The 27,903-nt window shown below is 49.1% G+C and overlaps 1 protein-coding gene across 5 annotated transcripts in view; it reads left to right on the top strand.

Moving 5' to 3' along the window:
• The window catches only part of TMEM272 (transmembrane protein 272), a 61,169-nt gene extending 51,405 nt beyond the window's left edge, over positions 1-9,764 (top strand). For 3 of the 5 annotated variants that reach the window (XR_010318220.1, XR_010318219.1, XR_010318217.1), the window contains one exon: positions 3-9,763. The gene's annotated coding sequence lies outside the window, so the exon portion shown is untranslated. Of the gene's footprint in view, positions 1-2 lie in introns of all 5 variants that reach the window. The other 2 variants (XR_010318218.1, XM_064270181.1) reach the window with 1 other exon arrangement.
• The last annotated feature ends 18,139 nt before the right edge of the window (positions 9,765-27,903 follow it).

Below are 27,903 nucleotides of genomic sequence, written 5' to 3'. Positions count from 1 at the left end.
AGAACATCTTTAGCCATCTAAGATGCATCAATTGGTCTCAACCCACCTGGATCAAAGGACAATGAGGGACACCAAGGACACAAGGCGATTACAAGCCCGAGACACAGAAAGTGCCACATGAACCAGAGACTACATCATCCTGAGACCAGAAGAACTAGATGGTGCCCGGCTACAACTGATGACTGCCCTGTCAGGGAACACAACAGAGAACTCCTGAGGGAGCAGGAGAGCAGTGGGATGCAGACCCCAAATTCTCATAAGACCAGACTTAATGGTCTGACTAAGACTAGAAGGACCCGGTGGTCATGGCCCCTAGACCTTCTGTTGGCCCAGGACAGGAGCCATTCCCGAAGCCAACTCTTCAGACATGGATTGGACTGGACGATGGGTTGGAGAGGGATGCTGGTGAGGAGTGAGCTTCTTGGATCAGGAGGACACTTGAGACTATGTTGGAATCTCCTGCCTGGAGGGGAGATGAGAGGGTGGAGGGGGTTAGAAGCTGGTGAAAGGACACGAAAAGAGAGAGTGGAGGGAGAGAGCAGGCTGTCTCATTAGGGTGAGCATAATTGGGAGTGTGTAGCAAGGTGTATATGGGCTTTTATGTGAGAGACTGACTTGATTTGTAAACCTTCAGTTAAAGGACAATAAAAATTATATATATATATATAAAAGAACATCTCCTTTGTTAGCCCATTCACCTTTTAAAGTTGGAACTTTCTTACTGTATTGCACGGAAGCAAAGCTCAGCTTCACAGGCAAAGGAAAGGCAAATTGTCCCTTCTGTGTGCTTGTCCTGTAGCCGGCACTGTGCTGAGGGCTTTTACACATGTATCATGACCGTGAAGCTGGCACAGGACCCAGCAGTGTTTCCTTCCATCCTATACAAGGTCATCATGAGTTAGAGCCAACTCTGTGGAACTAACAACAACAGCAGCAGACACTTGATCTCTTCTTATAAGCCTCCTAAAAAGTTTCATGGCTCCAAAGGTCCCTCCTAGATCAACCCCTGCCTTTATTAGCCATATTCCTTTTGCTGAGCCAACACCCTGGGTTCAGATCAGGCCTTGAGCTTTCTCAACAACCAAAACAGGAAGTGAGATATAACCTACTCTAAGATTTGCATTGCCCGTGAACTTATTGCCTTCTCCACCACCATCAATGGCCACTGGCCACCTCCTGCGTGAGCAGCACTGCCCCGGAAGCAGCTCCTCTCCTCAGGCCTTTAATGATTTCCCCACAATTCCAAGATTTTTTTTAGTCTGGTTGGACTCTTCCAAACAATTATGTTTGTACTCCTTCTTTCTTCATTTGACTATTTCAGCTTTTAAAATGGTTTATAGCTCATGGATTTCCATTACCCAGGAAAAAAAAAAAAGGCATTTCACAAATCTGTTTACAGTTTATAAGTTTGTTTACAAGGCAGCCAGCTTCAGTTCAATTCCCAACTGATTGGGGAAAAGGCTTGAAGCCCCACCTGGATTCCCCTGGGACCTCTTCTGCCCGCCAAGTGGGACTGTCCCCAGCTGCAGCAGGTGTTGCCCTAATGGCTGACACCTGCAGCCTTTCCTGGAGGCCTGGCCTTGGTTGGTTAGAGCCAGCTTGCCAGGAAATCTGTGTGAGTTACCACCCTCCTCCCACCCAACCCTGGTACCCATAGCTAATGACTGAGTATGGGCAAGGAGGGGTAACTCAGGGCACATCAAACTCTGTGGCGCTCTCATGCGCCAGTGCTTCTCGTGGGGTCAGACGGAGGCTACACTTCATCTGAAACCACATCTGTGCTTAGTCTCCTAGTGCTGCTGTAACACAAATACCACACGTGGATGGCTTTAAGGAACAGAAGCTTATTTTCTCACAGTTCTAGAGGCCAGAAGTCCAAAACAGGGTCTCAGCCATGTGGATTCCCTACTTGTCGGTAGCCTGGGCATTCCTGGGTTCCTTGACAATCCTCAGGTGGTGTCTGCCTTACCCTGGGTGTGCGCCTCTCTGCCTACGCTGCCCTACATGTAACTTAGAAGGGTTTAGGTTTAGCACACACCCTGCTTCCAAACAGGATTACATCCACAGGTGTAGGGCTTAGGACTCCAGCATACATTTTGGGGGGACACAATTTAATCCGTAACAAAATCCTTTCTCAGCTTCTTCCCTTTTCCTGCCCTGCTTCCCTCCTCTCATTCTGGTTTCTTCTGAGACCACTGCCTCAGTGAATCACCTCACTTGAAGCCCACCTCAGGCTACACCTCCAAGAGGCCCGACCTGAGACGGTATTTCTCCACAGTTGGAAACATGATATGAATCACTAGACGCTCCCTCTTACAACCCGTCTGTTTTCCTAAAATGAATATCTCAAAACTTTATTTTTATTATAAAAGTGATTCATGCTATGGCTAAAAATTCAAATAGTATCAAAGAGTACAAAGTAAAATGTAGAAGAGTTCAAACCTACCCCAACTCCTACTTCTGTTCCCTGAAAGGTAACCAGTCTTCATTTTTAATAGCTTCCAGCACATGTCTATGTATATTTAAGTATTTTTATATATCAGACTATTCATATTATTTTGAAACCTGCTTTTTTTCCACTTAATATATTGTCTTAGTCATTTAGTGCTGCTATAACAGAAATACCACAAGTGGATGCTTTCAACAAACAGAAGTTTATTCTCTCACAATCTAGTTGTTGTTGCTGTTAGGTGCCGTCGAGCCAGTTCCGACTCGTAGCGACCCTGTGCACAACAGAACGAAACACTGTCCCGTCCTGCGCCATCCTTACAATCGTTGTTATGCTTGAGCTCATTGTTGCAGCCACTGTCTCAGTCCACCTCGCTGAGGGTCTTCCTCTTTTCCACTGATCTTGTACTCTGCCAAGCATGATGTCCTTCTCCAGGGACTCATCCCTCCTGACAACATATCCAAAGTATGTAAGATGCAGTCTCGCCATCCTTGCCTCTAGGGAGCATTCTGGCCGCACAATCTAGTAGGCCAAACCAAATTCAGGACATCAGCTCCAGGGGAAGGGTTTCTCTCTCTATTGGCTCCGAAGGAAGGTCCTTGTCATCAATCTTCCTCTGGTCTAGGAGCTTCTCAGTCATAGGGACCCTGGGTCCAAAGGACGTGCTCTGCTTCTGGCACTGTTTTCTTGCTGGTATGAGGTCCCCAATTCTCTGCTTGCTTCTCTTTCCTTTTATCTCTTGTAGGATAAAAGGTGATGCAGGCCACACCCCAGGGAAACTCCCTTTACACTGGATCAGGGATGTGACCCGAGTAAGGGTGTTACATCCCACCCTAATCCTCTTTAACATAATCTAATCTTGCCTCATTAACCATAGGCAGAGATTAGGATTTACGACACTTAGGAAAATTACATCAATCACAAAATGGAGGACAACCACACAATACTGGGAATCATGGCCTAACTAAGTTGACACATATTTTGGGGGGGACACAATTCAATCCATGACATATATCACGGATGCCTTTTTATTACCAGTGCAAAGAGGTATCTGCCTCACAAATGGCCAATATTCTAAGACTCACATAAGTAGGCACATTCTCTGCTGTGAACATGTTTGATCGCTTCTGTGAATCAAAATTGAAAACCCAATCATCTGAAATTTATTTTGCCACACGAATAATTGAGAGCTCAGTTTGAGAAAATATTTGTCATTCTCCCTCATGTGCTTAATGAAATAAACCTCTGGCTGTACCAAGCCCCCCATGGAATTAGTTGCAGAGGCTCTTGGATAAGGTGATGCGACTGACTGGAGGGAAGCTCCACCGTCCTCAACAGCGAATGGAAGCTCCTGAGAGAAGAGAAGCATATTAGGCTGTCTGTCATCCTTCGGAGTTCCCAGGAATGCGCCTGTGCACATCAGTAAAACCTCACGCCTGACATCTGTTCCCACCACCCGCCTCTCAGTGTGTCGTACTGTGGTGGTTTGCACGACGCTATGATGCTGGAAACTATGCCACCAGTCTTTCAAATACCAGCAAGGTCACCCATGGTGGACAGGTTTCAGCAGAGATTCCAGACTAAAACAGACTAGGAAGAAAGGCCCGGTGATCTAGCCAATGAAAACCCTATGGATCACAATATTGTCCATATAGTGCTGGAAAATGAGTCCCTAGGTTGGAAGACACTCAGAATACACAGCAGACACTACCATGGACTCGAGCATAACAATGGTCATGAAAATGGTGCAGGATCAGGCAACGTTTTGTTCTGTTGTACATGGGGCCACCATGCGAGGGAGCTAACTCCATGGCAACGAACAACAGTAATTCCTATTTATCCTTTCAATATCTTATGTGTGTGTATAATTAGGATACATTAGGCAACAGATATAAAATGGAGGCAGCACCTGAACATCACAGAAATTATAAAATATATTTAAAAACATAAAAATAATATCAGTATTCCTTAGTCCTCCCACATCTCCCCAGAATGACCAAGTCACCTAATATGAAATAGTTGCAAGCGCACCGCCATCTGGTTGTTCCACGCATACGGAATGGGCCCATACACTCACAGGCTCAAAGCCCAAGCTGTCTTAGCTGCCTGCAGGTCTTAATGTTACGCCTTCCTTCTCTCAGTGCCTCTGACCGTGTGTGTAGGGGGTGGGGAGAGATGTGGGCTGGGGTCACGGTAGAGGGACTTTTAAGTCACCCAGCCACACACAGGAACAAATCAACCAACCAAAAAAAGGGGAGGGGATGCTAGTGGAAGCTTCCATCCCCACAGCAGTGACTAAAAGAAGAAATCAAGGAGAAGCCTCCATGGGATATGTCCCCCATCCTTAAAAAAAAAAAAAAAAAAGGTGAAGCATGTGGAGTCTGGAGCCAGAGTACTGACTGGAATCCCAGTCTGCTACTTTCTAGATGTGTGTGATCTTGGACTTGCCACTTAAATTCTCTGTGCCTCAGTTTCCTCATTTGTCATGAGCACAGTAAGTAGAGCATAACCATCTGTTATGAGATAAATCCTTTTATTTCATCCTTGCTACTCTGCTGTGAGACAGTGGTGGTTCAGTGGTGGAATGCTCACCTCCCATGCAGAGGACCCAGGTTCAATCCCCGACCAATGCTGCTCATGCACAGCCACCGCCCATCAGTGGAGGCTTGTGTGTGCTATGAGGCAAACAGGTTTCAGCAGAGCTTCCAAACTAAGATGCACTAGGAAGAAAGGCCTGGTGATCTACATCTGGAAGTTAGTCAATGAAAGCCCTACAGATCACAACACTCACATCTGTAACAGTTCATGGGCATGGTGCAAGACCAGGCAGCATTTTATTCTGCTGTGCATGGGCTCCCATGAGCCAGGGGCCAACTGGATGGCAGCTAACAGCAACAATATATTGCTGTGTGAACTGTTCAGCTATGCTTTCCTGTTGAGGGCACACTGAGGCTCAGAGGGGTGAGTGCCCCAGTGCGAGGAGTCGGAGCTGAACACAGTCTTCTGACTGTCTGTCCCGGCCTTGCTATGGTGCTGCACGGTGTCTGCACCTTCTCTGCTGCACTAGGGGTTGTGCTGGGCCCCTTCTCCCAGGCCAAAGGTGGTGGTAGGTTGTCTGTGGGGCGCTGGTGAGGGCGAGCTGCACAGCCTCGCGGAGCATCCTCTAGGCTGATGTTCTGCTCCTGCCCTTGAGCGCCACCAGAGGAAACCTGCTGCTTTCTACAAGGCGGGCAGGACCTGCCTGACATGAAACGAGAGCCCTAGGAACAGATTCCATGCATGTTTAAGACCAGAAGCCCTGTTTGTAGGAAGCCACTTCCTGAAAACTCAGTTACATGGAGACTGGGACCCGGGTTTCACCAGTGCCCCTACCTTTGGCCACTCACTGCCAACATGTCCAGTCCTTGGAGGTGGAACAGGCTGGGGAAAGAAAGCAGATCTTCGTGATTTTTGAGTAAGTACTTCATGCACATGGCACAAAAGCCAAAGTGACAGACGGTATTCAGTGTAACAGTCTCTCTCCCACCCTGCTACCCAGAGTTTTAGCCAGAGGCACCCACTGGGATTCTTTTGAGCAGAAAATAAAAGTTAACTCCAATGGATTTCTCTTCAGGGAGTTGGTCCAGATGGGCAGCAGCCAACTGGTCTGTAGGAGCTGATGGACATCAAGGAATATAGGGAGGCAGCCAGAAAAGTGTTTCTGAACAGAATGGGCGACTGTGTGAGCCGCCGAACGGGAGGCCAGGTTGTTGTCTACCAGGTACATCTGCTTCTCTCCTCCGCTACTGTGAACACCACAAAACAGTTGCCTTGGTTTTCTTAGAAGCCCTTTGTGATTAAGGCTGGGAGTCCACCACACCCCCACCCCTCCTTCTTGTCACTAAAGATGACCAGTTTCTTAACCCACACACAGACAGGGTCAGGTCCTATTCATGGTCCACAATGAGGGCCAGCAAGGGTCAGCACACAGCTCTCCTTCCCACCCCTCCTCAGCCTCTCTTCCTTTTCATTCCTTTCCCTTCTTGTTCATTTCTATTCCCCACCCCCAACTGCACACCAAGTGCCGACACGGACTTGTGCCTGGGCTTCCTATGGATTTATGGTTATTCATCCTATTAACTAAGTGGCTTTGCTAGGTAAAATATTGAGGCACCATTGCCATTATGACCCCATCTTCCATGATCTCATTGGCAGCTGGTGTTGCCATGACAACTTGGCTGGAAAAACTGGTACTGAGCTTCAGTGGAAGGCAATATATGAACACTGGCGTGTGTGTGTGTGTGAGAGAGAGAGAGAGAGAAACATGCAGACTTCCAATCACGCGTCTGTGTTGTGCAGGAAACCATAGATTTCTTAGTCCATACCTTCTGCTTCTCCATCCAGTTTTGTCAAAATGAGCTTCAGTGCTCTAAATCAACTGGAAGGAAGCTTTGGAGAATGCTTTCTTTGTCTGGCTTTTTGAGCAGCAAATTGGAGCCTGGGACACATAAGAAATACTTTAGAGGCTTTCTACCCCTGTGAAATGAAGCAGCTGCACTCACTTTGATGTCAGTCTTAAAAGTACCTTGGGCTGAACTTACTTAACATCTTTATGTAATTCTCTTATTAAAGAAGGTCGGAGCTGGAAGGGGACTCACGTCACTTAGTCTGACCCCTTTTTTGTTTAGATGAGAAAACTGAGGCCCAAAGGAGCTAAGTGAGTTGCTCCCATACAGCATTGTCAGAAGGAGGTGGTATGGTACAGTGGGTGAGAGTCAGGGCTCCGGTCACACAGCCTGGGCTCTACCATGTATGTACTGTGACCCCAGGCAAGGTACTTTATCCTTCTAAGTCTTAGTTTACTCATCTATAAAATGGGGCTAATAGCAAGAACAACCTTATGGGTCATTGTGAGAGTTAAGTGAGAGAATCCATGGTGCTTGGCGCATAGTAAGCCCTCGGTGCACATTACCACTGTCACGAGGTCACACAGGGAGTCAGTGGCAGGACCAGAATCCAGATCAGCTGACTCTTATTTAACTGGAGCCTTTTTCCATTAACCCCACACCACCCTTTTTTTTTTCTTTCTGTGTTACTCATCTCCCAGGAAAGAGTGGAAGCCCCTTTTGAGATGAGGGTTGCCTTTCTGTAAAGCCTCCTAGGGAAGAGTGTATAAAGACAGGTACTTGTTACTAGTTGCTGTCCACTCAGCTCATGGCGACCCCATGTACAACAGAATGAAACACTGCCCAGTCCTGTGCCATCTTCACAATTACTGGTATGCTTGAGTCCATTGGGAAACCCTGGTGGTGTAGTGGTTAAGTGCTACAGCTGCTAACCAAAAAGTCAGCAGTTCGAATCCACCAGGCGCTCCTTGGAAACTCTGTGGGGGCAGTTCTACTCTGTTCTATAGGGTTGCTATGAGTTGGAATCGACTCGAGAGCAGTGGGTTTGGTTTGGTTGGGTTTGAGTCCATTGTTGAGTGCCTTCCAACCTTGGGGGCTCATCTTCCAGCACTATATCAGACAGTATCCTATTGTGAGCCATAGGGCTTTTATTAGCTTATTTTCAGACACAGATCGCCAGGCCTTTCTTCCTAGTCTTAGTCTGGTACCTAGTGGATATTTTAGGCTAAACCTCAAGCATGTATTGAATATTCACTGCATGGCTGTACTGTAATAGGAGCAAGGAATGAGAAGAAAACTGAAGGAAGGAGATGATTTTTTTTATCGCCTCTTATGAAGCCAGGCATTTTGCTAAGCCTGCCCATGCCCAGGCTCATGCAGCTAATTGAGAGAGCTGGGTTTCCACCCACCCCTTTTCCTCAAGGTGCTGTGAAGCCCTCAATAGATTCTGTGGTTGAAAACTATTTCTCAAGCCCTCTCTGTGAGCCAAAAGCGTATTTCCTGAGGTGGAAAGAGGGATTCGGAGCAGATTGACACCTTTTTCATCACTGACACAAAACAAAGGGTAGAAAGCACAGCGGTGTAACTCTGGGGATCTAAAATGTTCTCCCAGCCAAGCCGGACAGGCATTAAAAATCACACCAGGCTGGGTGGTTTTGCAAAACGCCACTTGTTTAAACTTCCTTTCAACACTCTGTCAGGAATAAGGGCAATGCAGAGGAACCTCAGAGCCCTGTGCAGAGAGGCAAGCTGTTCTGGAGAAATTTATTTCAAAAGTTATTCTGAAATGAAAACATACCCACTGGGGGTGGGGTAGGTAGTGATCCTATATCCTGGGCAATGAGGCCATCAAACCAGCCGGGCTCAGCATGTCTTATGTAAGAGTGGCCCAGTCTCTGGGAAAGGGGGCAAACCGTACAGAACTGAACCAAGTGACTGGTAAAGAGTGCAGCAGGAAGGCCTACCTATCTCTGACTTGGTGATAGTGATGGGGGTCAGATGTGGGAAGGGGTGCACAAGGGCTGCGTGACTCCTACAAAAGGGGAGTTGAAAGGGGGCCTCATCACTGTTGGGATCTGAGTCAGCACAGCTACCATGCTCTTTTTTACTTCACTGTTTATCTGGGCTGGGGTGGGGGGTGCTGGCGGAGATTGAGGGGAGATACAGGGTCTCTCTGGCACCGTCACTACTTTCAGGACTCCAGGGAAAAGTCTGGATTTTGGAGACAGGCTTACCACTCAGCGGGTCTGCCTCCCGCCAGCGTGTCGTGGACGTTACCACCCAGGCTCATAGCCCCTGGCGGTGCTCTCCGCTGAGTTAGGGCATTCAGTGAAATCAAGTGTCTAGGAACTGAGAAAATGCTAGTTATTACAATAACCCTTTTTCATAAAACCCATTATATGGAGAAATCCTTATAGCACCATTCAGCCTTTTTAGTTCACATGATTTTATGGGTCACCAAATTCTAGAAGGTGCGTTGTGGTGCCGTCTTTGCATCCCCGACATACCCAGCACGCAGGTGTGCCCCAAATATGTACTGAACGCCCGATTTCCACGCAGACCTCGAGGACCCACAGCAGGGCCGCATCCCCAGATTCTCCGAGGCTGGGGCTGGAGAAGCGTTCTTCAAAGCCAGGGTTGCGGGGGGGTGTCCTCAGCTGCGGCGCAGACGGACCAGCTCGGAGACCCTGCCGGATTCCCAGTAGAGAAACGCCCTGGGAAGCCGGGGCTCTTACATAACCCGGATGATGTAACCGCGGCGGCTCCCGAGGGGCGGTGACGGCGGCTGTGCTGGGTTGGGGGGGCGGTGCGGGAGCTCAGGGCCGCGGGTGTCCGCGCCCCACCACGTCCCTCTACCGCCCCGCCGTGTGGTTCGCCAGGGAGCCGCGCCAACACACCAAGTAAGACGGCCCGGCGAGGGGGCAGCGGCAGACGGTGTGGGCCGGGCCCGGCCGGGCTGTCAAGTGGCCCGCCGGGCGACGGGCAGGGCTGGCGGGAACGCGCCCGCGGGCTCGTGGCCTCCCGCGATCCCACAGCCCCCAGGTGGGAGTCGGCTCCGCCGCCCGGGTCGTCGAGCCCACACACTTGGCGTGAGCCAGAGGGGCGGGGCCATGCCGGAGGCGGGGCCATCTCGGGGGCGGGTCATGTCGGGGCGGGGCTTCTCGCCCAGGCCTCGCCCCGCTGACGTACGGCGGCCCGGGAGCCTCTGGTCGCCAGGAGTTGACGGAGCGTCCTGCCAGCGTGCTCCGGCTGTTGCTTTCGGCGTCTGGCCGGCTAGCTCTAAACTGCCAGCCGAGCCTTACTACTTTACTGAGTGTGTTTATTTTTCACTGATAAAATGCGCCGTTTGGACTGTGACCGGTGGCTCCAGCTAGAGCCTTCCGAGCCACGGGGCGTTAGGGCTGGTGCGGGCTGTGCACCCTGTGTACACTTGGTGACTAGTCTGCCCTCCACCTCGTTGTGGTTTTCAGGGGTGACAGGTCCCGGGGGAGCCAGGGATGGAGGAGGCCGCGCCCGCCAGTTTTCATCTTCAAGTTAGGGAGCTAAGGTAGTGCTTCTTTGCCCTGTCTGCAGATCAGAATCACAGTGGACCTTTAGATACCAGTGCTGTGGCCCCACCTCTGGAGATTCTGATTCAGTTTGTGCGCACTGGCCCAAGACTGGCATTTTATTTTAAAATACCCACACCCGCAGGTGAGCCTCCTATGCAGCCCATCCATCTTCTAGGAGACTTTGCCCACACTGTTACTGAAGCACTTGGCTGCTAACAAAGATTGTAAGTTCCAGTCCACCCACAGGTGCCTTGGAAGAAAGGCCTGGGGATCTACTTCCAAAAAATCAGCCACTGGAAACCCTATGGAGCATAGTTCTACTCTGACACACATTGAGTTGCCATGGGTCACAGTCAACTGGATAGCAACTGGTTTAAGGCCCCCGGGCAAATTTTCATGAACCGAAGACACAAGGCAGAATTCCTAGGGGAGGCTGCTCCCTTCTCTTCACCCCACATCATATTTAGAAAAACTGCACAACCTCCTCCGAGCCCAGTGCTGCAGAGAGTGGTATGAGGCATGACTCTCAGCCCTGTCCCACGGAATTTAGGTGACTAACATGGCAGCTTCTTTTTTTCAAAGGGGTGTCCCCTGGCAGTGGTCGCCACCTCCTGGTCTCTTGCACAGGACTCTGCACGATGAAGAGCTTGAGTTAGCTCCCACCCCTGGGGAAAGCAGGCGTGTAGAATCTCCCTGACTCTTCCGCCCTGGTTTCCCTACCTCGATCCCACTGAGGGAAGGTGGAGGTTAACCCAAGGGGCCCAAGACCACAGCGATTGGAGGGGCAAAGCATAGGCAGGTGTCCCTGCTGTTGTACGTTTAGTGAGAGCCTGTGTTTTGGGTGTACAATACTTTTTCTTGGCACACCAGGATTTTTATAAAGCCTTCCTACATTGGGCCCTCTAGGCAGCAAGATTTAGTCACTGTTTTCTAAACTTAGCGAAGCGTAAGAATTACCTGGGGCAGTTTTAAAAAGACTGACTCCTCAACCATATTAGCAGGTGTAGGTAAGACCTAAGCAAATTCCATGTTTGGATAAGGCCGGGAAGCAGATCCTATGGGGGCTTGTCTCCTGGGGATTCTTACCATCAGTGGGTTGGGAACACACTAAATACCAGGGCTTTGTGGAGTAGGGAAAACGGTCCTTTAAACAGGGCTTAGTGAATGATTAATCTGCTGGTAGAGAAGCGTTTTTAGAAAGTGAAGGAAAGGTTTTTAAAGACAGTGAGGAAAATGCTAACCGAGAAGCTCTGAGTGATTGGCTAAGTGAGAAGTCTTTAATTTGGGGGGGAAAGATAATTCATTGGTGACTACGGGGTGTTTGGTTTCTTCATGATTGGTTGGCTCTGGTTGAGTGGCTCAGAAGGACTTCCAGCTATCAAGCTGATATAAACCAGACTCTTAGGTCCTAATTAGTGCATTTCAAAGTCTGTGGGTATGTGAACTCTTGAGAAAGGTATGTACCTTACCCGGGAACGTAGGTATGACCGTACCTAGGACACTTGGCATGAGTTTTGTGCAGCTCTGTAAAATAGCCCTGGAAAAATGTCTGAGATTACTGTGAGCTTGGCCAGAATTTATGGCTTGAGTTTGAACGTTCAACAGCTCTCTTCACCGGGAGGCTTGAGAAACCACAGGTTGCTGGGCCCCACTCTAAAGCATCCAGTTCAGTGGGTGGAGAATTGGCATTTCTCACAGGTTTCCAGGTGATGCTGATGCTGCTTGTCAGTGATTGAACCACTGCTGCAGTAGAAAAGGTCCCTGGCTGGTGCAGACAGTTCGTGCTTGACTACTAATTGGCAGTTCAAATCCACCCAGCAGTGCTGCAGAAGGGAGGCCTGGCAATCTGCTTCCAGAAAGATTCTTGTCTTGTGCCATTGAGTCAATTCCGATTGATGGCGACCCCATGATTGCAGCCAAGAAAACCCTATGGAGCGGTTCTGCTCTTTAACACATGGGGTTGCCATGAGTCAGAATTGATAGCTGGCCACAGGCTAGTGTAGTAGAAAGTGCCCTAGGCTGGGTGTTGACAGAATGGAAGAACCTCCTTTGGCTTTATCCCTGCCATCTGTGACCTTGGACAAGTCATTTACTTCTCTCTGATTCAGTTTCAGCTTTTGAAAGTGCGAGGACTGAAGATAAAACTCTTCCAGAAAAGGGGGGTGGGTGGGATACGTAGAAGCTAAGTCTTACTATTAACAGATTGGACCAGGGTGGAATCCTTGTGTTGAAGGCAAAGAACCAAGGCAAAGGACAGAGTGGGGGTCTGACATCATGCAGCCCCAGGAAAGATGCCCTATGCCTGGCACTGCCCACTTGGCAGCACCCCAGCCTGGAGCTTGAGGAAAGGTTTGACCCACAGAGCCGTGCTCAGCAAACATTAGTCTCTAATAGACATAACGTGGTACCTGGAGGCTGATGCCGCCTCTTTCTGGGTGTCACAGAGAAAAGCCTCTCGGCTTCCTGCCCCTGGAGGAGTGGGGCTTGAGGGCCGATTTCCAGAATGTTATCTTTTTCTGGCTGTCTTGTGGTTTGGGAAATGCACTCGCTCCACACCAGTGCCTTCTGCCTGCCTAGACTCTTATCCATCAACTCTGGGCCCCTGACCCTTTCTGAGAATCCCCTTATCTCTGCGAGGGAATCTTTTTACAGTGACTTCAGGACCCCCACTTGTAGGGAAAAGCAAATCTTCCAGCTTCATCTTTGTTTTCCGTTTCAAATGCTCTCAAGCTTCTCCTAATGTGAAGGTTGGGGGCTGGAGAGGAGCTCGGTTTTGAACATAGCTGGTATTATTGTCATTATTATTGATGATAATAATAATAACTACTATTTATTGAACTCTTAAGACGCTCCCAGTGCTGTGGTAATGCCAGACATGTTATCCCATTTAGGCTGCACAAGAGACAGCCCTTACTGTTTCCCTTCTGCTGAGGACACCAGAGGTGAGAAAGGATAAGCCAACACAGGAGGTCTCACAGCTATTAAGGGGCAGAGCTGCAATTTAAACCAGGTTGTTCATCCTGAAGCTCTTGTTTTGGCATTTTTATTTCTGAGACAAACTCTCAAGAAGGCTTTGGAATAGTTAAAAGTCTTGCCCCTTGAGCTGGACCAGTAAAGTAAAAGTAGTAGGAAGGGCGTTCTCTGAGCTGCCCTGGACGTTCAGGCGAGCTGCAGACGGTGGGAAGAGGAAGAGCCTTCTTGTTCTCTCAGGGATGTCTGACAGGCTGCGAGACAAGCGGCCTCTGTGGAAATGATTTCCAAACAAACCGCGCTCATAAACATTCCTTGGGCTCTTCACCGGTGTCCCAGGAGAGTAATCGGCAGTTGAACTGTACCGGAGCATGGGGCAGTCTGCGTGTAAACAGGCTCTGTGGGAGGGCTCTGGGTCTCTCGTAGAAACTGCAGGGGAAAGAGCCCTGGTTTACAAAATGGGGGGGAAATCGCTCAGCTCCTGGGGTGAGAGGTGCAGGCTCTGAGGCCCTTCCCTGCCAGTGAGGGGAGAGCTCCGCCCTCAGGGGCTTCCTCCTACTAAGTCCCCCACCACTCAGCCTCTACTTCCTGACTTCCCTTCATCGGCCAGTTTCTTAACCAGGAAATACCAGGAAATGGTGGTAGAAGAGGAATCCCTGGGTGGTGCAGATGGCTGATGCATGCAGTTGCTAACTGAAAAGTTGGAGGTTAGAGTCCCTCTAAGAGGCTCCTCAGAAGAAAGGCCTGGTGATCTACTTCTGAAAAACCAGCCATTGAAGACTCCCTGGAGCTCAGTTCTGCTCTGATACACACGGCGTCACCATGAGTCAGAACTGATTCACCAGCAGCTGGTCCGAGTGGCAGAAGAGATGTTTCACAAGGGAGGAGAGAGAAACAATGAAGGGACTGAGGGCTGCGTCTCTGCAGTGCGAAGCCTTTGTGCAGGTTAGAAAGAGTACCATTTCCTCAGTGTGCTCTGCTGTCATCCGTCAGGGGATCTTGTGGCTCCAAATCCCCTATCGCTCTCCTGTCACTCTGGTCTGAATGGCGCCCCCTGGCGTCCTGCATGCACACCCTCAGGGAATGCAGAGCGCAGATAACTGCCGTCATCCTTCATCCCCACCTTGCACATCTCCCCGCTCCCTGTGGCTCGTCTGTAACAGGTGGGGATAGCTGTCCTGCCATGCAATGACCACGATGCAGTGCTTCAGGGGTAGAATTCTCACCTTCCGGGTGGGTGACCCGGAATTGGCTTCCTGGCCAATGCGCCAGGCACAGCCACCACCCCTCTGTCAGTGGAGGCTTTCGTGTTGCCAGGATGCTGGACAGCTTTCAGCAGAGCTTCCAGACTAGGACTAGAATGAAAACCCTATGGATCACAGTGGTCTGATCCACAACCAATCATGGGAATGGTGCAGGATGGGGCAGCGTTTTGTTCTGTTGTGCATGGATGGGGTCACCATGAGTTGGGGGCCAACTCTACACCAGCTAACGACAACAATGGTCTCCAAACCTGCCCCCTACCACCAACCCTGGGTATCAAAGGATTTTTTTTTCCTTTATTGTTGTTTCAAAGGGTCCCCCCCTTCCTGGTATTAAAGGGGCAGGAGTCCCCCAGTACTGTAAATGGTTAACGTGCTCTGCTGCTAATTGAATGGTTGAAGGTTAAATGTCCACCCAGAGGTGCCTCAGAAGAAAGGCCTGGCAACCTACTTCCAAAACATCAGCCATTGAAAAGCCTATGGAGCACAGCTCTACTTTGACCCACAGGGGTCGCCATGAGTTAGAATCCACTCAATGGCAACTAACGACAACAGAGAAGTATCAGAGGCAGTCAGGGAAAGGTAGTTTGGATGCCACAAGGTTGGAATCTCCAAATATTTTCAAAAGTTCAGGAAGATAATAGTCAGGAAATCTGGGCCCTGAGAAGTTGGCATTGACGGTGAGACCAGGGAGGGAGGGACGGAGGGAGGCAGAGGCAGGATGGAGCTGGGCAGTGTGCTGGAAGGGACAGAGAAAGCCCACAGTAGAATTAGGATTTTTCCCCTCCAGAGGGGTTAGTGTTCCTGGCTCATTGTGGCCGTTGCTTCTGTGGGCCTGCTATTTCCCAGAGTGGCTATGAATCTGCATCTCAGGACTTCATCCCCGATGACTTGGAGGTCCAAGTTTCTGGAAGAGCCTTCTTGATCCCTGGAGAGAACAGTGACATTGGGAAAGCAACTACCATTGAAATAGGCAGAGAGGTGAGCAGCTAAGCCAGTGTCCCTTCAGCCCGCGGCCAGCCTGCCCAGTCAGCTCAGGGAGAATACCCTGTGTCCCTGGCAGGTCAGGAGGGGCCTGGCCATTGTGGCCACGAGCACTGGACAACGGTCCCTTGGGGTTCACACAGCTGCCGGGTTTCTGAGCTGTGCATGTAGCTTCCAGCTAGAGGTGGACAGAGTGGGTAACTGGAGGAGCCTTCCTCAGTGTTTCATTAATTCACAAGGAGCTTGAGTCCTGCCCACCTGCCACGATGTTTTCTGCTCAAGAGCAGTGAATGCCTGTGGCCAATCCTGGGCATCAGACTCACCAGTGGAACTTAAAGAAAATGTGGACTCCTGGTCCTAGCTTGGGTCCCTGGGTGGTGCAAACGGTTTGCACCCAGTTACTAACTGGAAGGTTGGGGGTTCAACTCCACTCAGCATCTCCGCAGGAGAAAGACTGGAGATCTGATGCCGTAAAGATTACAGCCAGAGAAACTCTATGGGGCTCAGTCCTACTGTGTAACGTGTGGGGTTGCTACAAGTCAGAACTGACTTGATGGTAACAGGTTTGTTTGTTTTTTGGTACCTAGCCCAAATCTTCTCAATGAGAATCTCGGGCGGGGGGGGGGGGGGGTGTTGGGAGAGGTGGGGGAAAGAGAAGCCTGGGAGTCCACCACAATTTGGATGTGGACCCTATTTAAGAACCAGTGCCCTACAATGGTGGCAGAGTCATTGGGAAAAGGACAGTGATAACAGCTGCACGACATGATGAATGTAATCAATGTCCCTGAATTAGACATGTAGAAATAGTTGAATTGGCAAAAGAGAGAGAGAGCACCAGTGCCCCAGAGAATAACTGGAAGGACTTACAGGGAAGAGGGGTGAGGGGGGTTCAGTGCTTGAACTTCCTTCCTCCGTCCTGGTGTCCAGCCTCCAGGGTTGGAGCATGGTAGCTGCTCTTCTACCCTCCGTCCCTTAGTCTGCAAAGTAAGGTTATTCAGTCGACACGAATCTTCCCCTGGGTAAATGCCGGGATTTCCTGCACAACCCCTACTGCCCTAGGTCACGGGTGGCACTGGGGTGGCTAGGACAGTTAGCCACGCCTCTCAGGAACCCCTCCTTTAGGCATAATTGACGTTCCAGCAGAGGTCGGGGAAATAGGCTGAGAATTTATCACCTTTCAAGATACTCAAGATGTCTTATTTTTTTCCTCCCTCTAAAACCAAGGTAGGCCTTTTCCAGGGTAATAGATTACCATTTGGAGCTTTATTTAATTATCTGCCAAGTCAGAGAAGGATTACTGAATCTTAGCAACCCGGGAAGCACTCTAAGCTGCGGTGGGGAGGAGGAGAGGGCTGGCTCTGTGGTCACCCTGCGGCCTCCTGTGGAACTGGCCCCATTTAATCAATCGGGCTATTTTAAGTGAAGAAAGCAGACTAGTAGTGAGTACTCCTGCACTGCAGCAGCCAAGGCATTCCCCTTTAACTAAACCTTGGCTGATGACAGGCTGGCATCGCCGGAACAGTATGCATGCCATTTACGGATCCAGCCTTTCAGGCACTTCGATGACTCCCGACTACATACTAGGTCAGGGGTTTTCAACGTGGCTGAACATGAGAGTCACCTGGGAGCCTTTAGAAATACCCTTGTCTGGGCCCGTCACCTCTCTCTTCACAAGCTCCCTAGGTGAGTCTCCAGCGCAGCCAGGACTGAGGACCCGATGCTGGGGTGCAGAAGTGACCATGCCAACACTTCCCTCCCCGTGCTCAGGGACTCTTCACAGCAGGGTGGTCCCAGATGTGCTGTCAGGTAGCCCAGGTAGGCCAGGCGGCCCAGGTAGCCCCGCTGGCCAGACGGCCCCTCACTCCTACCCTCGCTGCTCTACCTGTGCAGAGCACTGGTTCCAGCTAGACTTTTCAGAACCATCTCAGTTTCAGGTGTTCTTTTGGGGAACCCTTGTCTTCACTTTCTTAATTTGGAAAAGCTGCTGTCCATGACTAACAGCGGAACCTGTGGGTGGTTTTTTTGAATTCCACCAGGTGGCACAGTTCACCTGGTTTGCGAGATCAAGACAGAGTGCAAGAGGACAAAGGTGAAATCATCGGGAGGTGGTACCCTGGTAACCGGTGCGTGCTCCCCACCCCCTGCGGGGGTCAGCTGCGGGAGCCTGGGCTCCTGCCGAGCTCTCTGGCTTGGCATCGGCTGTGAATGTGCTTCCGCTTCAGACGCAGCCTCAGCAAGGGGAGAGGGAGATGTGATTTCCCAGGCTGGGTTTGACCTGGGATAACTGGGCCACTGAGGGTTGACCCCGTGTCCCTGGGCTGCTGCCACGTTTTCCTGCAGGGCACTGGAGCCCCGTGCTGACACACCAGGGGGGGCGCGTCAGTGTGCAGCACACCAAGGGGGACTGAGGCACCGCTGACCTTAAACTGACCCAGTGGCCTTTCACTAAAGAGGAAGCACAAACAGCATTTTGGTCTTGATGGGAGCCACTTTCTAACAAGAGCCATCAGGTCTTGCTCACATTTTGTGGTCTTCGTCTTCTGAGAGGCGGAATCAGGATCTGCTACATAGTTGGTGGGGTCTAGAGCAAAATGGGAGTCCCCGGGTGGTACACCGGTTAATGCAGTACACTAGGCTGCTATCAAAAGGTTGGTGTTTTGAGGCCACTCAGAGGTGCCTAGGAGGAAAGACCTCGTGATCTGCTTGCAAACAATCAGCCACTGAAAACCCTGCGGAGCACAGTTGTGCTCTGACACACACGGGGTTGCCGTGAGTCAGAATCCACTCTGACACACACGGGGTTGCCGTGAGTCAGAATCCACTCTGACACACACGGGGTTGCCGTGAGTCAGAATCCACTCGACGGCAACTCGTTAGTGCGAGCTGAGGTGAGTTGTTCAGAGGTAGAATTCTTGCTGTCTGTGCAGGGTTCAGTTCCAGACACTGCACCTCATGTGTAGCCACCCCCGACCTGTCGGCAGGGGCTTATGCGTCACTGTGCTGCTGAATAGGTTTCAGCTGAGCATTCAGACTAAGAGGGACTAGGAAGAAAGGTCTGGTGATATATTTCCAAAAATCAGCCAGTGAAAACCCTATGGATGACAACAGTCCAATCAGCAACAGATCATGGGGATGGTGCAGGACTGCGCAGTGTTTTGTGCCTTGTGGGTGGGGTCACCTTGAGTCGGGGATGGCAGCTAACAGTAGCAATAAGAAGGACAAAATGAAAATGCAGGGCCCCTGGTGCAAAGATCATCAAGAATTGCCAGACGGTGAGAGCAGAGCATTAAACCAAGTGCGGGGCCCTCCTGGAGCGATGACACAGGCCGTGCACCCTGAACACCCATGGGGAGCTTGAGAGAATGGACCCCTGGGAATGGTCCGCAGTTAACCCTTTGGGCGCTCACAGGCTGACGCTAAAGAACATGGCCCCTGCATTCCCGCCTGGAGCTTCCTCCTGTCTCTGCTCTGAGCTGGCCTCTCCAGCAGACTCCCTGCCTGCTGCCGCTCCTGGGAATGTTTCTCCACTAACTTCTCATGACTGCAGGGCCTGTGGGAGGGCAGCTGGGGGGCAGTCACACCTGCACTCCTCAGGCTTGGCCCGTGGCCAAAGAGAAAATGTTATTATTTTTTAAATAACATTATCAAAGCAAGTGGGTGTTTCTTTCTCCTTCTCACAGGTCATCCCTAGTCTCATGCCATCAGATGCTTTACAAAGGCCCAGTGCTGGCAGCCAGCGTGAGGGTCTCTAAATCTTCCTCTAATATCTGCAAGTGCCTGTGTTCTTGAGATGGAAAGCTGGCTGGCTGCCTGCTGATAATTTTCACTTGTGCTGCTGCGGGATGCAACAGGAATACTAATCTCAGGCAACACTGAGGAGGATTCGCCTGGATTCTAGCCCACTTTTGTTTGGGCCACATGGTTTTAAAAGTGGATTTTATCTAGAAAAGGATGAAACTATGGTTCTGTTTATAATATTGAACCATGCTTATAACCAAGTCTACCATCTTAGGAAAGGATATAGAGCTGAAGGAGTCCCCGGGTGGTGGTGCAAATGGTAACATGCTTGGCTGCTAACTGAAAGCTTGGTGGTTTGAGTCCACCCAGAGGTGCCTCAAAAGAAAGGCCTGGCAATCTACTTCCGAAAAAAATCAGCCATTGAAAACCCAATGGAGCATCGTTCTCCTCTGACATACATGGGGTCACCATGACTCAGAGTCAGCTCAAAGGCAGCTGGTTTTATAGAGCTAAAAGGAAGGCAAGCAGGTTTCCTGGGTGGGGAGGGAATGAGCCCTCTCCCCCAGCCCTTAGAGCTCAGAGGGCCAGGCCTGAGGGTGCCTGTGTGTCCACCCCTCGGGAATATTCCCTGACGCGTTGCCTTTTGCAGGCTCCACCACGGGTCAGTGGCTGGGCCCTGTCTGTGAAGAGCACCACTCCCACAACCTGGGCTAGTCTGCTGTTCCCAGGCAGCAGACACATAGCGTGGCAGGCCAGGAGGAGCTGGGGTTTGGTTTTGCCTCCTGCGTCTGCACTCACTAACTAGTCTTGTGAGTTGGGGTAAATTCCTTAGCCTCTCTGGCCCTCAGTTTCCTCATTTGAAAAGTAGGGGTGTGTCGTGGATTGAATTGTGTTCCCCAGGAGTGTGTATGAAGTTCCAGCCCTGCTACCTCTGGATATCATAACTGCTTGGAAATGGGATTTTTCTTTTGTTTATTAATAAGGCCATACCAGTATAGGGTAGGTCCCAAACCTAATCCCTTCTGAGGTATAGAAAGAGCAGACACACAGACACGCAGGGGAAGACAGACGCCAAGGAGCACTGAGGAACCCTGGGACTACCAACAAGGTAGGACCTCCCCCTAGGGCCAGGCCCTGAATTTGAATCTCTAGCCTCCCGAACTGTGAGAAAATAAGCATCTGTTCTTTAAAGCCACCAGCTTGTGATTTTGGTCACAGCAGAACTAGGTAATTGAGAGAGCGTGGTACTACTTTATTTGTTTAACATATTGGTATGTGCACCTATGTCTGACGTTGTATGACAGCTGGAGAGAGACTCAGGTGAGAGACACAGCCCTGTCCTCACCAAGTTCACGTTCATGCATGGGGTGTAAGCAATGGAGCTGTGTGCCTGCCCCGGCCTGCCTGCTCCACCCTGCGTCACAGTGGGGTAGGCGAGTGGATCGGGTGGACTTCTGCTGTGTTTTCTGTCAGCTGGCTGCCGGCTGGGTTTAGCCAGCAGGAGGTATTAGAGGACCGGAAGGTGGGAAGAGGGGGTACGTGCTTCCCTAGCAATGGCTGAAATCTCTGTGGCTCCACCTTCTGGCCAGTGACCCTGGCTCCTGGGCTCAGGCCACACCCATCCTCCCTTTGTGCCAGAGACTAGGGCTGATAGTAGCTTCCTGCTGTTGCTGATCTCTGGGTTCCTGCACCATACCTCTTTCAGTTCTCACCTCCCTTCTTTTCCTGGGTAACCAATCCTTGCATTCAATTCTGTCTGTTGAAAGTGGTTTCTGTCAGACCCTGCCTGAAATAGCATGACAGATGCCACGACACAGGAAGTTCTGGGTATCATAAGAACATATAACCCTCAATTAATAGGAGCAGCTATTATTATTATTGGTGTTATTGTTTACGGTAATGTTATTATCACTCCCAACCTCACATTCTCTGCTTCGAGTTCCCTAGTTCTCTCTTTAATACGTGCTGCTGTTGTTAGCTGACGTCGAATCGGCCCCTGACTCATGGCCATCTGAGGCACAGTGAAACTAAGTGCTGCCCAGTCCCGAGCCATCTCCATGGTCATTTGCAGATTGGACTGTTGGTTTTCACTGGCTAATTTTCAGAAGTAGATCACCAGGCCTTTCTTTCTAGTCTGTCTTGGCCTGGGAGCTCTGCTGAAACCTGCTCAGTATCATAGCAAGATGCAAGCCTCCACTGACAGGTGGTGGCTGCCATGAGGTGCACTGGTTGGGAAGGAACGCTGGTCTCTAACGCAGAAGGCGGGAGCTTGACCACTGAACCACCACTGTTGCCTAAGTGTACTGGGAAGCCTGTGAGCCCTGGGAGCCACAAGAGACATGTGGAGCCGTGAGGACACCGGAGGGGTGGTCCTGCTGCATCAGGGGTGGAGATCAAAGGACTCAGGAGAGCAGGAGAGTCTGGGCAGGTGTGCAGCTGGCCAGCTGAGCCAGGTAAGCATGGACAACCTGTGCGCCAGGTAAGGTAATGCTGTATGGGAATCTGACCTTGTACACTGGTATGGGGAGGTAAGTATGCCAAGGTGATCTTTCTGGAAGGCCGTGCGTGGCACCAGGCTTGGGGACAGGAATGCCTGCTCAGCAGCTGCTCTCTGGCACAATGTTCCCAGTGGGCCTCAGGGACAGAACCAGGTGGACCCTCCCTCTTAAACTTCTGGTTGCAGTTCTTTATCATCTTGCTGTCTGGGTAAAAGGACACCAGACTTTTGTTTGGCAGTTATCTCCCTGGCAACACTTAAAAAATAAACTTTACTTTTAGGATAGTTTTTTTTGGTTGTTGTTGTTAGTTGCCGTTGAGTCAATTCCGACTCATGGCAACCCCATGTGTGCAGAATAGAACTACCCCATAGGGTTTTCTGGAAGCCCCAGTGGTGCAGTGGTTAAGTGCTATGGTTGCTAACCAAAAGGTTGGCAGTTCAAATCCACGAGGTGCTCCTTGGAAACTCTATGGGGCAGTTCTACTTTGACTTATAGGGTTGCTATGAGTCGGAATTGACTTGATGGCAATGGGTTTTATAGGGTTTTCAAGGCTATGACCTTTCGGAGGCAGATTGCCAGGCCTGTCTGCGGAGGCGCCTATGGGTGGGTTCGAACCGCCAACCTTTCAGCTAAGAGATGAGTGCTTAACTGTTTGTGCCACCCAGAGACCAGAGGCCATAGTCCCCAGTTATTCAATCCAACGCTGATCTAGGTGTTGTAGATGTGATTACCACGTATGATCAGTTGGTTCTAAGAAAGGGAGGCTGGTTTGAGATGCACAGAAAGGCTGTGAAAGTAGCACAAGGAGTTCCCATGCACCCCACCCCCCTCCCCCATTGTTAGCATCTTACGTTAGAACGGTGCGTTTGGCACAGCTAAGGAACCCTTATTGGGATAATATTATTAACTAAAGTCCATACTGTGTTCAGATCTCCTCAGTTTTTACCTAATGCTCTTTCTCTGTTCCAGAACACCACATTAGAAGTCATGACTCCTTGGGCTCCTCTTGGCTGTGACAGTTCCTCAGACTTTGCTGGTTTATGATAACCTTGACAGTTTCAAGGAGTACTGGTCAGGTGTCTTATTTTGTAGAGTGTCCTTTGATTGGAATTGGATGTCTTAGGAGTAGACAGGGGCTGTGGGTTCTGGGGAGAAGGATCACAGAGGCACAGTGCCTGGGAACATTTTTTCTCTTGCCCTAACCCCTGATGTGGCTGGAAGGTGCTGTAGGAGTGCCTTATGACTTGCGGGGGATGACTCCATCAACATCGAAACATCAAGGTAAAAAATAGGGCTCTCTACTGCCCAACACACCAGATCAAGGTGGGTTTCCACCTTCTGAGAATTATTGGCTTAGATTCTCGAGCATTCATATTAATATAAAACACAGCCTCATTCCTACACAGAGGTATCTGAGAGCATGTTCACACACCCTTTCCCATTTGCTCCACAGACTCACCCTCTGATGTGGGTGGAACAGTTCTCACAACGTCATCTCAGGACTCCTGGGCCACTCAGCAGCTGGAGGGTGGACAGAATCTCAGCTGAGTTTTGTTCAGTTTCAGGAACCATATTTGTATCCCAGGACTTGAAGGTGTGCAGAGTTGGTACCATGGGGCCCAACGGCTACCCGGCCTTTTCTTCATATAGATCAGCAGTTGGGGATTTTGACACCCATGCACCTGTTCCTAGTTCCTCCTCCTCTGGCCACAGCAGACTTCTGATCTCTCCTTCTGGGTGCTTTCTGGCTTCCTATTTTCTCCCAGTAGGTCCCTAGGCAGTGCAAACAGTTTGCACTCAGCTGCTAACCTAAAGGTTGGTGGTTAGAACATAACCAGCAGCACCGCGGAAGACAGCCCTGGCGATCTGCTTCCATAAAGATCACAGCCAAGAAAACCCTATGGAGCAGTTCCACTCTGTAACACATGCGGCTGCCATGAGACAAAATCGACTCAAAGGCAATGGGCTTATTTTCTCTCAGAGGGAGATGGTTTCCGCCGTCTTTTCAGCGTGCCTCGTTTCACTAGCCTCCATGGTTTACTGTCTAGGATGGCGACCCTCTTTTCCCTCCTTTTATTTCCGAGACACCTCCAATGCTTCCCGATAGCTCAAGGAAGTTGTGAAGTCCTCAAGGAAGAGCTGATTTTAGTTCACTTGATTTTTTGTTTTTTATCCTGGATTTTGTATAAGTGCTGTGTAGCACTGCTGGATGGGAGGAAGTTTCAGGGTGGTTTTGGAGAGGGTCCTAGAATCAAAGGGTTGGGTGTCTGGACCCAGCTTGAAGTCACTAGTACAGGCATACAGCTGAGCCATGTGTGAGTCAGCAGCCGTGTATCTGCTCCGGCTGGGTGAGGGCTTTCACAGACCCTTTTAAAGAGCGTGGGCCAGGCAGACAACACTTTTCCTGTTCTTTGAAGGTAGAGGAATATTAACTTGTGCCAGACTTAAGCTGAATGCAAGCTGACTACTTTCAGAGTCATGAAAGTGTGGGATTGCTTCAGTTTTCTCATTCTCCGAGCCTTTCCCTTAGAGTGAGAAAATAATAGGTTTTAAAATCGGTAAAAAGAAATTGTGACAACAAAAAACAGCCGTGGCTTAATTAAAGCTGTCTTTACCTGCGACGAAGTCCCTGGGTGGTGCAGGCAGTTAACATGTTCAGCTGCTAACTGAAAGGTTGGAGGTTCAAGTTTGCCCAGAGGCCCCTTGGAAGAAAGCCCTGGCAGTCTACTTCCGAAAAATCAGCCATTGAAAACACTATGGCGCACAGTTCTACTCTGACAAACGTTGGGTGGCCATGAGTCGGATTTGACTTGATGCAACTGTTTTTTGTTTTGTTTTATTTTAACCTGAGACAGGGGCAAACTGAGGCAGGGCACTGATGTTCTCTGTTTTATCAAAAGAATTGTGGCTGTTGCTTAGATCCTCATCTGCAGTTCAGTGTCCAGTTCTCTGCAGGAGCAGGAATCTCCGTCTTGGGTTGGTGATAGGTTACATGTCTGCTGGAGCTCAGAGGGGACACCCTTGTATCCACTGGATGGTTAGAATACAAGTTTGGGTTCATGTGCTGGGCACAGAGGAAAAGTTATAAACAGCAAACACGCTCAGTCATCCACTATGTGCGTGACTCTGTGTGTACCACCATAAGGTATCTGAGAGCATGTTTGTGCACCTTTTCCCATTTGTTCCGCAAAGGGAAGCACTGGGGATGGTTCCTCCGTCAAGGATTCTCCATCTGCTGGGAGAGGCAGCTGTGCCCAACATTAACCAGACCACACAGCGTCCTGAGCGAGGGCTGGGAGTCACAGAGCAGGTTGTGATCTTACATTTATGATGTGCTTTAGATATTGTCTGAAGAGCAAAATATTGACATGACCCTAGATGTTTCACAGCAGGAAACTATGACACATCCATGAAATGATATATTATGCAGCCATTAAAGAGTATAAGGAGGGCTATAGAAACTTCTTAGACATATCCAAACACCTCAGGAGAATGAATTACTGGGCTTGAAGGCTAAGGACCATAGTCTCAGGGGACATCTAGGTCAACTGGCATAACATAGTTCATAAAGAGAATGTTCTACACTCCTGGTTTGGTAAGTAGCGTCTGAGGTCTTAAAAGCTCGTGAGCAGCCATCTTAGATAAAACTATTGGTCTCTTCCTGTCTGGAACAAAGAAGAAAGAGTAAAGGAAACCAAAGACTCAAGGAAACAATTAGTCCACAGGACTAGTGGCCCATATAAACCACAGCCTCTCCTAGCCTGAGACCAGAAGAACTAGATGGTGCCCGGCTACCACTAACGATCTCTCTGATCAGGGACATAATAGAAAGTCCCAGTTAAAATGGGGGAAAAATGTAGAAAAAGACTCAAATTCATGAAAAAGACCAGACTTACTGGACTGATAGAGACTGGAGGAACCCTGAGACTGTCACCCTAAGACACCATTTTATCTTGGAACCAAAGCTACTCCTAAAGGTCATCTTTAAGCCAAATAATAGATTGGCCTATGAAATAAACAATAGCACCCGTGAGGAATGTGTTTCTTAGAACAATCAACTATGTGAGACCAAATGGGCAATATTTGCCCAAAAGCAAAGATGAGAAGGCAAGGAAACTGGAGAGACAGAAACAGGGAAGAAGGGTGGAAATGGGGAATGTGCTGACACATTGCAGGGATAGCAAGCAATGTCAGGGAACAAATTATGTATAAATTTTGAATGGGAAACTAATGTGCTGTGTGAACTTTCACCTAAATCATAATAAAATATTAAAAAAAAAAGTATAAGGATGAGTCCCTGGGTATTGCAAACAATGCACTTGGCTGCTAACTGAAAGGTTGGAGGTTGGAGTCCACCCAGAGGTGCCTCAGAATAAAGACCTGGTACTCTATTTCTGAAAAATCAGCTACTGAAAACCCTACTTAGATATACGTGGGGTCTGCGTGAGTCAGAATCTAGTAGACAGCAACTGGTATGGTTAAAGGGCATAAGGTAAATTTATATATAACAAAAATATCTCCAAGACATATTGTTAAATAAAAAGAAGACTGTAGGATGATGTGTAACCTGATCCCGTCTGTGCGGAAAATGCAAACACACACACACGTTTGTATATCCTTAAAATGTTCCTGGATGATTCGTAAGAAACCGTGAAGAATGGTTCACTTCTGAGGAGTGAGACTGCTCCTTTCCATTTTATGTCATTTTGAACTCTCTGAGTTTTTGGAAACCGTGTACATGTATTTTTTTTAATTAAAAGGATATTAGTTTGTATATGTATATGTATTTATTATTTTTATAACCTTTAAACATTTAACATCTAAACTTTTAAAATTCAGATCCAGTGTTAGAAATATTGTCAATGAAAAATGAATATTGATCCAATGATTTTATTAGAAATGTGGAGTTATTTAATTTTAATATGCAGTGGATTTTTTTTAGAGCTTTTTTTTAATTGTGGTACAATTATATATAACAAAGCATTTGCCATTTCATCCACTTTTACACATAGAACTCAGTGACACTGATGACGTTCATCCTGCTGTACCGCTATCCATTTCCAAATTTTCCCATCACCCTTATCAGCAACATTTTTTTAAATATTATCTTTAGATGAGGGTTTATACAGCAAACAAGTTTCTCATTAAACAATTAACACACATAGTGTTTTGTGACACTGGTTGCCAGCCCACAACATGTCAACACTCTTCCCTTCTCAACCTTGGGTTCCTCATTACCAGCTTTCCTGTTCCCTCCCTGCCTTCTAGTCCTTGCCCCTGGCCTGGTGTGCCCATTTAGTCTTGTCTTGTTTTATGGGCCTATCTAATCTTTGGCTGAAGGGTGAACCTCAAGAGTGACTTCATTACTGAGCTAAAAGGGTGTCCAGGGGCCATACTCTTGGAGTGTCTCCAGTCTCTGTCAGACTAGTAAGTCTGCTATTTTTTTCTTTTTTTCTCTCCGGGACCCTCTACTGTGATCCCTGTTAGAGCAGTACGTGATGGTAGCTGGGCACCATCTAGTTGTACTGGACTCAGCCTGGTGGAGGCTGTGGTAGTTGTGGTCCATTAGTCCTTTGGACTAATGTTTCCCCATGTCTTTGGTTTTCTTCATTCTTACTTGCTCCAGACAGGGTGAGACCAGTGGAGTATCTTAGATGGCTACTCACAGACTTTTAAGACCCCAGGTGCTACTCAGCAAAATAGAATGTAGAACATTTTCTTTATAAACTGTGTTGTGCCAATTGAGCTAGACATTCCCTGAGACCATGGTCCCCACAGCCTGCAGCCCAGTAATTTGGCCCCTTAGGGAGTTTGGATGTGTCTATGAAGCTTCCATGATCTTGCCTTGGACAAGTTGTGCTGGTTTCCCCAGTACTATGTACTGTCTTACCCTTGACCAAAGTTATCACTTATCTACAGTCTATTTAGTATTTTTCCCTCCCACCCCACTCTCCCTCATAACCATCAAAGATTGTTTCTTTCTGTGTGTAAACCTTTTCATGAGTTTTCATAGTAGTGGTCCCATACAACATTTGTCCTTTTGTGATTGACGTATTTCACTCAGCA

The sequence above is a fragment of the Loxodonta africana genome, chromosome 17 (assembly GCF_030014295.1).
Source record: "Loxodonta africana isolate mLoxAfr1 chromosome 17, mLoxAfr1.hap2, whole genome shotgun sequence".
NCBI classification, from domain to species: domain Eukaryota; kingdom Metazoa; phylum Chordata; class Mammalia; order Proboscidea; family Elephantidae; genus Loxodonta; species Loxodonta africana.
The sequence above is the reverse complement of the archived record's forward strand: the minus strand, read 5'-3'. Positions and strand labels throughout refer to the sequence as shown.